The sequence below is a fragment of the Sinohyriopsis cumingii genome, chromosome 16 (genome assembly GCF_028554795.1).
Source record: "Sinohyriopsis cumingii isolate HCF-2022 chromosome 16, ASM2855479v2, whole genome shotgun sequence".
Classification (NCBI taxonomy): Eukaryota; Metazoa; Mollusca; class Bivalvia; order Unionida; family Unionidae; genus Sinohyriopsis; species Sinohyriopsis cumingii.
Window position 1 is genome coordinate 58,673,826 of NC_142976.1, and position 12,416 is coordinate 58,686,241.

Genomic DNA, 12,416 nt, shown 5'->3' on the forward strand with positions numbered 1-12,416 from the left:
GATATTCAAATTTCGAACATATATCACTTTCATTTTAAATTAAAAAGTTTTCAAAATGCATCATTCTCAAACCTTTTAAACTTTTTTATTTGCTTCCAGTTTCCATGTGTTCCATTTGTCCATTCGTTTTAATGGTGATTTTTTTTTTAAATCTGTACATTATTAGCCAACAATGAATTTTATTTACTAGATTTCGTCTTCTATTTTACCAAAACAAACTTGTTTTCCACTAACAAAAATCTCTCTTTGAATATATTCCACTTATCGCATTTCATATAATCCAAAGTCTACATGAGAAAATATTGGAATGATATTTTCCAATATGTATTCAACAAAAAATTTCATTCTAATTCGCTTGACTTTTATTTTTTTGTCGTAGTATTCTACCAAATTGACCAATTTTATATCTTGGATTGCCAACTTGGTTAATGTCACATATGCATTATAAATAACACCGAACATGAGACTGGTCCTTTCAAGACCTGCCTCTGCTGGCATTCGGTCAACGGATCAGTGATAAGTATTAATTTATGAATATGTCATAATTTCATAAATATGCATATGTTTGCGTTAATTTTTCCATAAAATATTTCTACATTCTTGTTCAGATAATCTTGAAAGATTAATGTGCGTAACACAAACGTTTTATATTATTAGGAAATATACATTCATTAGTGTAATGTACGATTTTCTAGTTCTCCCGTCCATTCTTTAGCTTCTCTTCTTTGTCTGTTTTCATGTCAAGGTAACTGGAGATCATGAAAGTAAAAATCAAATTTAGTGTTCATCATAAATTTTATTACCTTTATGATCCATTTACAGGTACTAAGATACAAAGATACAAACTCCAGTGTCAATTCTTCCAATGCAACCATCATATTTTCAAATGTTGTGTCATCATCGTTCGGAAACCTAATATTAATGTAAATTATTGTTTCTTAAGCATTGCATGAAACAAGTGTTTGTTTGTTTTTCAATATTTAGCATCAAATTAAATTTTATATCATTATTTATGCTACATCTTACGTCAAAACTGAGTGCCCATATATGTATATTGTTTGGTTTTGTAAATATTTTAAACATTAAGACAAAAAACGAATGTTTTCTTGTCATTAAAATCAACTGAATATTGGTCTCTGAATAACTAATACATATATGTATACACGTTCTTGCAAAAGAAATTCTGCATAATGTTTATGTTTTTCTGTCTTTTATTATATATTTGATCAGTAAATACAGAGACTGAATACTCACATTTCATTGCTTATAGTAACCTGTTGTTTGCTATTTATAGATACAACCACTCTCTTGTCCATTTATTTTTTAGGTCAAAGCCTTTATCGTTAGGAGACCAAATATGGAGTTAGCTACGTTATTGTATGGAACCTTGTTATCTTTCTATTTAGACGACGATATTGATAGGAATCGTAATTAGTCCATAGTGAAATTTGTCCAGAGTGCAAAAGGCAGAGATATATGGATGCAGTATGTTGGATAATGCAACATGCACGTCAGATCAGTGCATGTAGTTTTAAATATATCAATGATACTGGATGTCATGTATTGTTTGAGTTGTCCATAACATTCAGTACAAGATGCTAATCATCAGCAAATGCATTTTGATCAGACTTTTGACTTTTATTAATGAGTGTAACGTGCCAACTTAGAATCCATATTACGTGCTTGAATGTATAGATATTGGACATGATGGCGATGATGACAGAAGTGTTAAAGTGTTATACAGGTCAGCTTAAATTGGAAAGCACGGGTGGAAGTGCTGCAGAGGTAGGATGTTTGGAGCATGGGTTATTTAGAATGTAAAATCCGTATGAGTCACAAACTGAGGTTTCATATAATTCAAGAAAGCATCATGCTTTACGCGTTTACAAACGTTAATTCGATTATTTGACTCTATATACAAAACTACTGACATGCCTGAAGTACTAACATTGAAGTCAATTGACATTGAATGGAGAAATCAATATAATAATCTCTTGTTTCGAGAACTTGATGATAGTACAGAGAAAACTGTATTAAACTTAAGAGAAGGTGTATTCAAGAACAAATGGATCTCTATGAAGGTAACAATATTTTCTTTGTGCACGTAGATGCACATATGTTTGGGGTGCGCACTAGGGATCGCGTAATTCAGACGTTGTGAGTAATAAAGTCCCGTCATAGTGGTTTTTAGGCACTACTAATGAAAGTCCTGTCATAATGGATTTTAGGGACTATAGTGATTTAAAATATATCCTGAAGCATGCATGATTATTGAATAGCAGTTCTCTTTCTATTGATAGGGAGTACCCACGAGATATTTTTAAGGTACGCAATAATATTTTGCGCCTTTTAAAGCAGGTTAGATTGAGACATTCCTTGGCTAAAGACCCTATCTATCACCGGGCAAACCTAGTAATTAATGGTAATGTCTTTAAAGATTCGTTCTCTGACTTCAACGATATTATAAGGTGTTTTGTGTTGTTGCATTTCCTCGTGTTGGACCAATTCAGAGTATGTGTCCAAACGCTCCATCCACTGAATCTCTGCTAATTGTAATAAAAAAGGAACAATTACAAACTGTAACCCATTGCTCAATATATTGACTTCTTTGAATTTAACAACAACCGGTGATATTTGCGAGTCCTTCCGTCAAGATGCAAGAGTGAAGTGATGCGTCATCCGACATTCCCACTGAATGAATATACATGTAAACCTCACGAAGCAACACTACGTCAGGCTTTTGCAAGATAGGTGCCAAGTATGGACAGTGGATACCATTAGATATGGTCACATATCGCAACCTCGGTCAGCCCATAAAAAGCCTCTAAGAGTGATAACATTTCATGGAGCAAAAACCGGAAGTCATCTCAGTTTGATATCCATAAGTGGTATGATGGTAAAATCTAACACTAATGGCAACAAATCTAACACTAATGGCAACAAGCTTGACGCAAATGGTTATGAGTATGACACTAATAGTCATGCATTTAACTATAATGGTCACAACTCTGACACTAAAGGTCACAACTCTGACTCTAATGGTCACGACTCTGACACTTATGGTCGCGAGCCTGATACTAGTAGTCACGAGTCTGACACTAATGGTCACTAGTCTTACACAAATGGTTACCAGTCTGACTCTAAATGCCATGAGTCTGACACATAATATATCAAGGGTTAGGGCAGGCTAGAGACAGGGAATCTATTTTCTTCCTTACTGAATATTAAATGGCTATGTAGTAAAAGGAGTAAATAAACTTACAAGCAAGGAACTAATTGAAATATTTTACAAATGTTGACGTGATGAAACTTGGACGAATGATAAATTAAAAAAGAAAAAATGAGAGAGGTTATGAAGTTATATTATATGGTTAAAAGGAAAATGGCGTGAAGTTTGGTTAAGTTTTATGTATGTCATGTGCTGTTGTGTTTTACCAGGTGAATCAAGTTAACAATCTATGGTAAAAATTAATAGAAATTAATAATTTCGGTAGGCTTTGACATTCACTACTAAAACAGCAAATATGTGTAATAGTTAACGAAAAGCAATGTTATGCGAGATAGAGGTTGGCAGATGGCCAAGACCATAAAAACCAATTAAACAAAGAACGTGTTCCATGTGCAATACACTGGATTATGCAAGACCCTGCAAGCAAACTGGAAAAGACCATATTCCATGTGCAATACACTGTAGATTGGTATGACTATAGAAAACAACTGAATAAAGACCGTGTTACATTGCCAATACACTGGGAATGGGCAACACCATATAGATCAATTCAACAAAGACCGTATTCCAGGTGCAATACAATGGAAATGAGTAAGACCATACTAAACAATTGAACAAAGACCATGTTACTTATGCAGTACAATGTACATGGCAAGACCATTCAAACCTATTTAAAGGAGACTGTGTTCAATGTGCCCTACTCTAAAGATGGGCGATTCTGTGAAAACCAATTACAAATGACCGTGTTATATGTGCAATGCACTGGAGAATGAGTATCATTCTTCTTTAGCGTGTCACTAATATTAAAATTTGAGGATTAAATGAAAAGATAACTAATATTGAAAACTATCTAAATATATTTAAATTTACTGAGCCTGTAAATTTAGAAAATATTACAATTGAAGATGATGACAAAACTTCCGATGATGATTGCTAATAATAGCATTAATATTGTTGTTGTCTGCTTGAATGTAAGTATTGACTTTGTATGCTTGTCATCCTTCTAGTTCAGTGATTGGGGGGCGGGGGGTGCGGGGCTTCAGAAGTATGTGCTTTAAATACGTATCACTGTAACCATGTTCATGTGTTACATTATCTGAACTTTTGTAACGAGTTTGTACTGTTATGGTCCGATCGGGTAAAAGTACGTAAATGTAGTCATATCTTGAAGTTGAAGAGCCGCCAAATGTCGCTCAGAGGCATTCTGTAATGGTCACATAGTACTCTCTCTCTCTCTGTCTCTCTCTCTCTCAAACAAGACCCGTTGCTAAATTGCAAAATTCAGCCAACCATTTTTACTTTTAATACAGTCATTGTCAAGAAAACTGAAATCATGTGAGCACTATACTTCTCTACCTTAGTCACCTATATTCTACAGGGATTAATTCAGCTACTGGTTCATTAATGTTGTCCAATTAATCTGTAGCACCTGTGTGCTTTCTTGCAAGATAATTGAATAAATAGTAAATAGTCAGAAACCCACAATTACTGTCACATAAAATATAAAATGTATGACAACAACCATCGCATTGTTTACAATTGCATATTTTACAAGTATATTGATGGACCTAATCGTTAAGTACGGTTTTACATTTGTATTTATTTCACATTCCTTCTCCCAACGTCTGCTCAAAATCATATCATTAAGATAAGATAAAAAAAAGAAATCCATCAATGTTTTAAACTTATAAACCGGTACCATGAATAATTGCCCCTCCAAAAATCCTTATCCTTCAACTACTTCGTTTGTACTGATCCCAAATGGAAAATTTAATAGTTGATCAGGATTGATTTTCGCGATTGGTAACGTTATCAGTAGCGGATCTGAGCCCTCACTGATACAGCTCATGGGTGGGGTGGGGGTGGATGGACCTATATCAACACATGCACCCATAAGTGTGATTATTCTTTTTTTTATAAACATGTATTATTCTGACCCTAAAACAAAACTGAAATGTAGTTTTGCACATTTTGATGATGATTGTCTTTTTTTAAATATTATCAATCAAGCACGTAAATAGTTCAGGTTATTAATGGAGTTTTATGTAATGTGTTAGTTTTTGTTTTTATTAGTTATTTCTTCCCATGAAGGAGAGCTGGATCAGCTAGAACTGATTACATCAGAAAGTCTGGAAACTGTAATTGAGCTCCTAAATAATGTAATGTCATTGCAATAAAGAAACAAATAAAATAAACAAGACAGTCATTAACTTAAGAAAACGTAATGCAATTAACTCATCCAAAATATGCGTTGAAGGCTTTGTATTTTAATTCATTTTCATGGCATCTGCAAAAAATTAAATGCATTATAGCCAAATAACTATATTCTTTCATGTTAAACAAGAAGTACTATAAAACAAATATTTGTCCCAACAGTAAAATAATTTGAGAGTATCCACGCTTTTATATTCTTGACCTTTTGACCCCATTACCTCATATGATGCATTCTAGATCCAAAACGTTCGTTATCAGCGACTTATCCTACTGAAAAATGACAACACAAAAATACTACCCATGTTTAACCGGTGCAAATAGAGTTCGCATTATAAGTTTTGTCGCCTCTTTTCTTTTCAATAGACGAGTTTGACAATCGCCGATTATCAGAGGCAACGCGGGTAATCGCATGATCTCGCTGATCGAAAGCGAGACTTAGAGACTTTGTACTGACAACGGTGGACTCTTACAGCCAAACAACCGAGTTAGTTCTCTTATTGGATAGATCGATTTTTAAATCGAATGAAGAATGAAAATAATAATAAAGAGTTTGAGGATAAATGCTTTTTGATAGTTATTATGCTCTTAATTTCATATCCAATGTCAACAACTAGAGCCATGCAAACGGACAGTCCAGATGGCTTTAACAGAAGCAGTTATTTGTAATTGCACTTAGAACTTGACAATTAAGCTAGATAATGACCGTAAATTATTTATTCAATATAACTTTAATTTGCTGTTTAACTTAAGTGATAAGTGTTTCAAGAAACTCAGATTAAAAAAAGAAAATAAAAACAGTTCTTTAAAGCGGAAGGTTATCGACTATTGTGAAATAAAGATAGGATAAAGAAAATAAATCGTTTGAAAGAAAAATTATGTGTCTCAGCAAAACATGGGGAATACAGAGCGACTATCATCTTTGGGAATGTAAAATGGCTATTTGTAGAACAATTCTTCCCTTGATTGTCTTCTGTACAGTGTGAGCATATTCCTGTTATTATTTGAAGCCAAATATATGATTATATACTAACTGCACATCCATAATTAAATTTAAATCTCGCTCGAGAAAGAATTAACAATTACACCCTATGAAAAATCGACTCTGGGGATGGAATTGAATGTAGAAGTAAATAATCATTTTACAAATGTACAAATTGATTATCTTTACAGTACTCAAATGGAATGTAATGTTTTGCCCTGAGCTTTGCTGTCAGACTGTCTTACACTCTAAGCCTCGTTCTCGATACACACAAGCACGGAAGGCAAAGTCGAGGATGTTCTGATTAGGTCTCACTGGACAGTTTATCTGGTGAATTTTCATCCGACAATGACCTATTGCAGAAAAATTAGAATAATTTTACACTGAAGATACAAAAAAAAACTAATATTTTTTGAAGAAAGCATGCATATGAGATTTTGACTACGGCAATCAGGCTAATTCCTTCTACAATTGGTGGTTTATCACTAAACCAACACTGCCACCAACTCTTCGTTTTACGTTCATTTTTGACAGCAAAGAGCTGTTTTGAATATTTTGCTGTGACAAGGCAACTAAAAGAATCAGTATGTGCTTTATGAATGAATAAAGTTCACTAGTACTATAACAAATCAGCATACTTTTCGTCACCCCATAACCATCTCGATATTTGGATATTTACCTCTGTAGCAGACATACGTAAATACGTAAGCCAAGTCGGCTGTTCATTTGCAGCCCAAGTTACGCATTTAATCTCCAGTGCTAGTCTAACTGTGACAGGCAGTCACCAAACAAGCCAACCCATTTTCAACCTTAACTCAAAGTAAATCTAAACTACATTACAGATTAGGCTTCTGTGTGAATTTATAAATGCTAGGATTATCATAATTAGGTTCCTGCCTTCCACCTTAAAAATTAGGGAGTTGTCAAAATACGAAACAATCCAGTGAGACCTTAGAGACCGTGAAAAGGGTATATTCAGTGTATAATCACTTTTGACCTATCTCTCTATCGATTTTATCTTCATTGCAACTTTTCTTTCCGCAATCGCTCAATCTTACCTCCTGAGCCTCTCTCATGCACAACCAACCTTACAAAATTGCTAGGAGTGACCTAGCAGTATGATAAAATGAAGAGAATAACAAGTAGAACAGACGAACGCACGGAGTGATGGTGCTTCTTTTGATAAATATGAAATAAAATAAAATCTGATCAAATCAAAATAAAATAAAATATGCAAAATTTAAACACACGTCGAGAATGCAATCTCGAGACATTGTACTGTTCAAAGTTCACTCTATTTCTATTCATGATTATCATTCAAACTACAAGACTAATTTCTATCTAGGACATTTGTTTGAAATTTCAAAGATATTTTTCACAGTTGTACATGCAAAGTTTCAACTTAACATCTTATTAGGACTGCACAGGTGTTTCATCTCCTCTGAGCAGTAATCCAGTTCCTCAGCAATATTTTTTAAAGCTTTCCGCAAATTTTAAAATTAACATCAGCAAACTGGTAATAGATAGGAAACTAAATTATTTTATCTCATACAAACCACAGGCTCATTATTAACTTATTTATTTATTTGCGTGTTTCCTTTTAATTATTTCTTCTTTTTAATCATTTAAGTGAAATAAAATTAAACTAAATCGAATAACATTGTATTATTTATAGTCTCTACAAATATTGTGTTATATTATGATCTGTGTGTGTGTGTGTGTGATTAAATGAATGAAATTATGTATTATAACTTTAGAATTCATCAATTAAGCGGTTCGTAAGAATACAAAAAACATACGCCTTGCTATAGTTTAGATTATTTTCCAGGTAGTATACTGTAGGTTCCTTGAAAATAAACTACCTGGTGCATATTTTGTTTCGATTTGCCGCGAACCAGTAGTACGCGCCCGTTTTAAACGGATTCAACAAGGAGTGAATAAAAGTGTCAATTCACTGTGCTTGCAGTCAACTTAGGGTCAGACACACTAGTCATGTACATAGACCGACTGTTGTCACTCTAATTCAAATCTTAATTCAAAATTTGAAAAAAAACATGGTTATTTGAAACCATATTTACTACAAAACCATTCATTGGAGAATGCTTGTGAGAATGAGAGATATACCACTTATTTACAAATGTGACTAATCGTATACGTCTATATGAGACATATAGGTAGTAATTTTGAATAAAACGAGAAGAAAACTGTTTCTTGCTGTAAATTTGAAATTTGATAATACTAGCAGGTCAGACATTAAATGCTATTTTAGTCTGTTGCTGGTGTTTAGGGCTTTATCAGTAAAACTTTGATATAAAAAAAATCAAATACTCTGCACGCGAAGACCTACAAATGCAGTTATGCATCTTGAAAGTCATACACCTATATGTTCCAGACCTTATATATGACAAAACTGTTATTCTGAAAACATAAATGTCCTCCTTTTCTTAGCACTTTTTTTTATCTTTGTCAACCAAAGTTACTGTATTTCCTACCTTATTACAGCTGTAACTACAGCAAACATTACAAAATTTACTATTATATCAGAAGAACACATTGTGCCTTGCAACCCCTCGATTGTTTCATAAAACAGAACTAAATCATCTGCAAACAACATATAAAAAACAGAAAGTTCTTAAAATCTCATTTGATAAATACCATTAATGTTACATCTTCTAAAAGCAATAAAAGGGAATACGTGAAAGTACATGTACCTCTGCTAGACTGATTATTAGGGAGCTGTACTACTGCCGCTGCTACTACTACTACAATAATAATAATAATAATATTAATAATAATAATTATTATTATTATTATTATTATTATTATTATATTATTGTTATTATTATTAAATAACCATACTACTAATAATAATAATAATTGTTATTATTATTATTACTATTATTATTGAATACTACTAATAATAATAATAATAATAATTTCAAATACTACAGAGACATGATTTGATGATGTCACTCGCTGATCTTTCTTTAGATAACATAAGTAGTCTATCTGTATATTCGCTTTTGTTTCCTTTATCTACAAATAACAGTGATAGGGTTGCTGTCCTAGATTCAAGTAAGTACAAGTGTATATTGGTTCATTGATTAATAAACGTATATTACGTAAGTTCTGTGCAGGAATGTCATTTTAAATGTATATACGTGTAACATATTTAATATCTTTTGTGTTTACTGAAGCTAACAGCTAGGCACAAACTGAATACATTAATAAATAAATTAATCAGGTCATATAAGATGCCAGTTCATTTATATTTTACAAATTAGCAGTACAATGCATGAGATAAAAAAAATTAAATTTAAATTTGAAAAAGATAACGAATAAGTGAATTGTAGCAGTCATTTAGAAGAAAACCTATATATTCTGCCTCTATTTACAAAACAAAAACACAATACTCCACAGTTACATATTACGCATGAGTACCACCTGATACATGTTTCATTTATGACATATGCAGATGAGCAACAGAAGCAAGGCGCAATAAGAGAATATGAATAAATATAAACATACGCGCATGACACACACGGGTAAACATATTTGATTTGTTATTGTATAATAGCATTCATAGTATCATTTCTTATATGTTAATAACAAATATAATAGTATCATAGCAATTGTACGGCATTTTTTCAGATTCCTGTACAATATCAATCTACTATCAATTTATTGTTAGCGATAATTCTTACAAGCATTGTATTTTATTTGAAAGTTTAATTTAAGTATTGTTCTTTTAAAAAAAAGACAATTATGGTTTGTTTTTTTAAATCTACAGTTGTGTGTGCATTGTTTAGCAGTCAAAATTCACAAGTTTTTCATTTTATCAGACTAAATCCGTTATTGTAAGAACAAAATTTCTTTCTGGGAAGAAAGAATTGTTTGGTGTTTGCATTAACTCATCATCCAGTAGCAAGTTTCATATAAAAAAAATATATTTAAAAATAATTCGCAATGCCATTTCATATGAGAAATGGTTTCTGCGTTAGAAAATGAACAGTGCTCGTTTCAATTTTGCCTTTTTCTTCTTAAGAACGTAATCAAAACATTTGTAGTGATAATTCTACGTAATGTTTTCATGCATCCCTCTGAGCTTGGGAAGATTTGGTAAGTCTGTATAGAAGTAAAAAAAAAATACACAAATCTTAACATACCGATATTGAGCAAATGTCGACGGCTTTATTGTGCCTTTGTGGACATCAGAAAAGATTTGACTGTGTCCATAGAAATGGGTAATATTTCAAATCTTTCAAAAAAAATTTTGAGTCGCGAGTTAAAGTCTGAAACATCTTAATAAATACCCATTTCTACATACACGGTCAACTCTGTCCTGTGGTCCACGAAGGCACAGTAAAACCTTCTACATTTGCTCAAATTTTACTCACAGTTCTATGAAAAACAAATAAAGAGTGGATTGTCTCGACCCCATACATCTGATCTTAGCATCGGATATTTCATCACATGTTTACCGAAATTGCGAGTCTTTCTTTTAATAAGATTAACAAATCTGTTTATACCGTCCGTGTGAACTACTCATACAGACCGTTATAATGTAACCATTATCACGTCTAGACTTTTTCTTAATTACAAAATAATTCAATACATCTTAAAAAAGAGAATATATTTCTATGTTCATATCTATCTATCTATCTATCTATCTATCTATCTATCTATCTATCACCGGCATAATTTTACCGCGGTAAATCGTTAAAGAATTTAAGCAAAAATTATTAATAAATTTTATGTGTCTAATTCTTTTACGAGTTAACTGGCAAAGAAAATGATATTTGCCCATCTGGCTGTTACTTTCATTGACAGAAGGACTTGACGCGTACAATTTGGTACAAATCAATAGCAAATAGAAATGTTTTTTACGTGTCACTTACATGTCATTTCTTGGTGCATATGCTAGGTTTATACTGCAAGAATACATATTTAAATGAAACATATTACAAATCTGCATTAGAATTTTGATTTACTATGAAATAATGGTATTTTCATATAAACACAGGACATTTAAAACCACCCTAGAACAAGACAATTGATTAATTTCGCGCATGCAGAGCCGATAACAACATGCCTGCAAAACGAGTTTCGCCATTGCGTGTAACCTAAAGTCCTCGTGCAAAGCTTGGATAATCTTTAAGCTGTAAATGCCATCTCTTGTATTTCTGAAAAGCAATTTTTTCGCTGACATTCTGATTAACAGGTATACTGTTATCTCAGCCTTTTGCGTTCAATCGAAAACACTGTAGCTGTACATTTAAATTATTCTAAAACAATTTAATAATGGCAGCTAAGTACTTACCATTGCGTCGTTTGCTGCCGTCATCCTTGAATCACGCTTAGATTTAATATTTGTCACATCAGTTATTCTCAGTTTGAGCTGTTAATCTAATTATGACTCCAAGCACTTTAGAAAGTATGGTGGAAAAAAGCCAACAAAAAGGAACTAATAACGCTCCCCTCGAATCTTAAAATGACTATAATATTTGGTAACGCGTGCAAAAGTCGAAATAGTTTCGTCTGCCTTGTTTGGCGCCAATTATGTTTCTTTACACACGACACAAGGTATAGTCGTACAAAAGCATTAATAGCAGTGTCATTAGTATCGGTGTAGTAATTTGAAACGTTTGCCAATGAAGCAGAAATGCCGATATTATTGTTTGTGACCAAAATAGTTCACCGCTATGATATGAAAGAAAACTGACATAGCGTTCTCAGATAAAAAATACTGCAACGTCCAAAAGACTTAAAATAAGACAAGTTAAACGTATGCATCGGGGTGTGCATAGCAACTAGTTATGCACCGACACGTGATCATCTTGCAGCTTTTCCGGTTACTCCATTTGATAATCTGACTAACCTTTACAAAGTAAAACCCGTAATGAGTTGGTGTTGGATAACTTTTGCAAGATGCATATATTGGAGTAAACACCACATGTAGTTTACTTCTATTTATTGCGAGCATTTTGGGCCATT

At 32.7% G+C, this 12,416-nt stretch overlaps 1 protein-coding gene across 2 annotated transcripts in view; it reads right to left on the reverse strand.

Annotated features, from left to right (window-relative positions):
* LOC149780495 (nuclear GTPase SLIP-GC-like) overlaps window positions 1-12,199 on the reverse strand; it is a 149,922-nt gene extending 137,723 nt beyond the window's left edge. For both annotated transcript variants that reach the window (XM_089937457.1, XM_089937456.1), the window contains exon 1: window positions 11,743-12,199. The gene's annotated coding sequence lies outside the window, so the exon portion shown is untranslated. The remainder of the gene's footprint in view (window positions 1-11,742) is intronic.
* Between the last annotated feature and the right edge of the window lie 217 nt (window positions 12,200-12,416).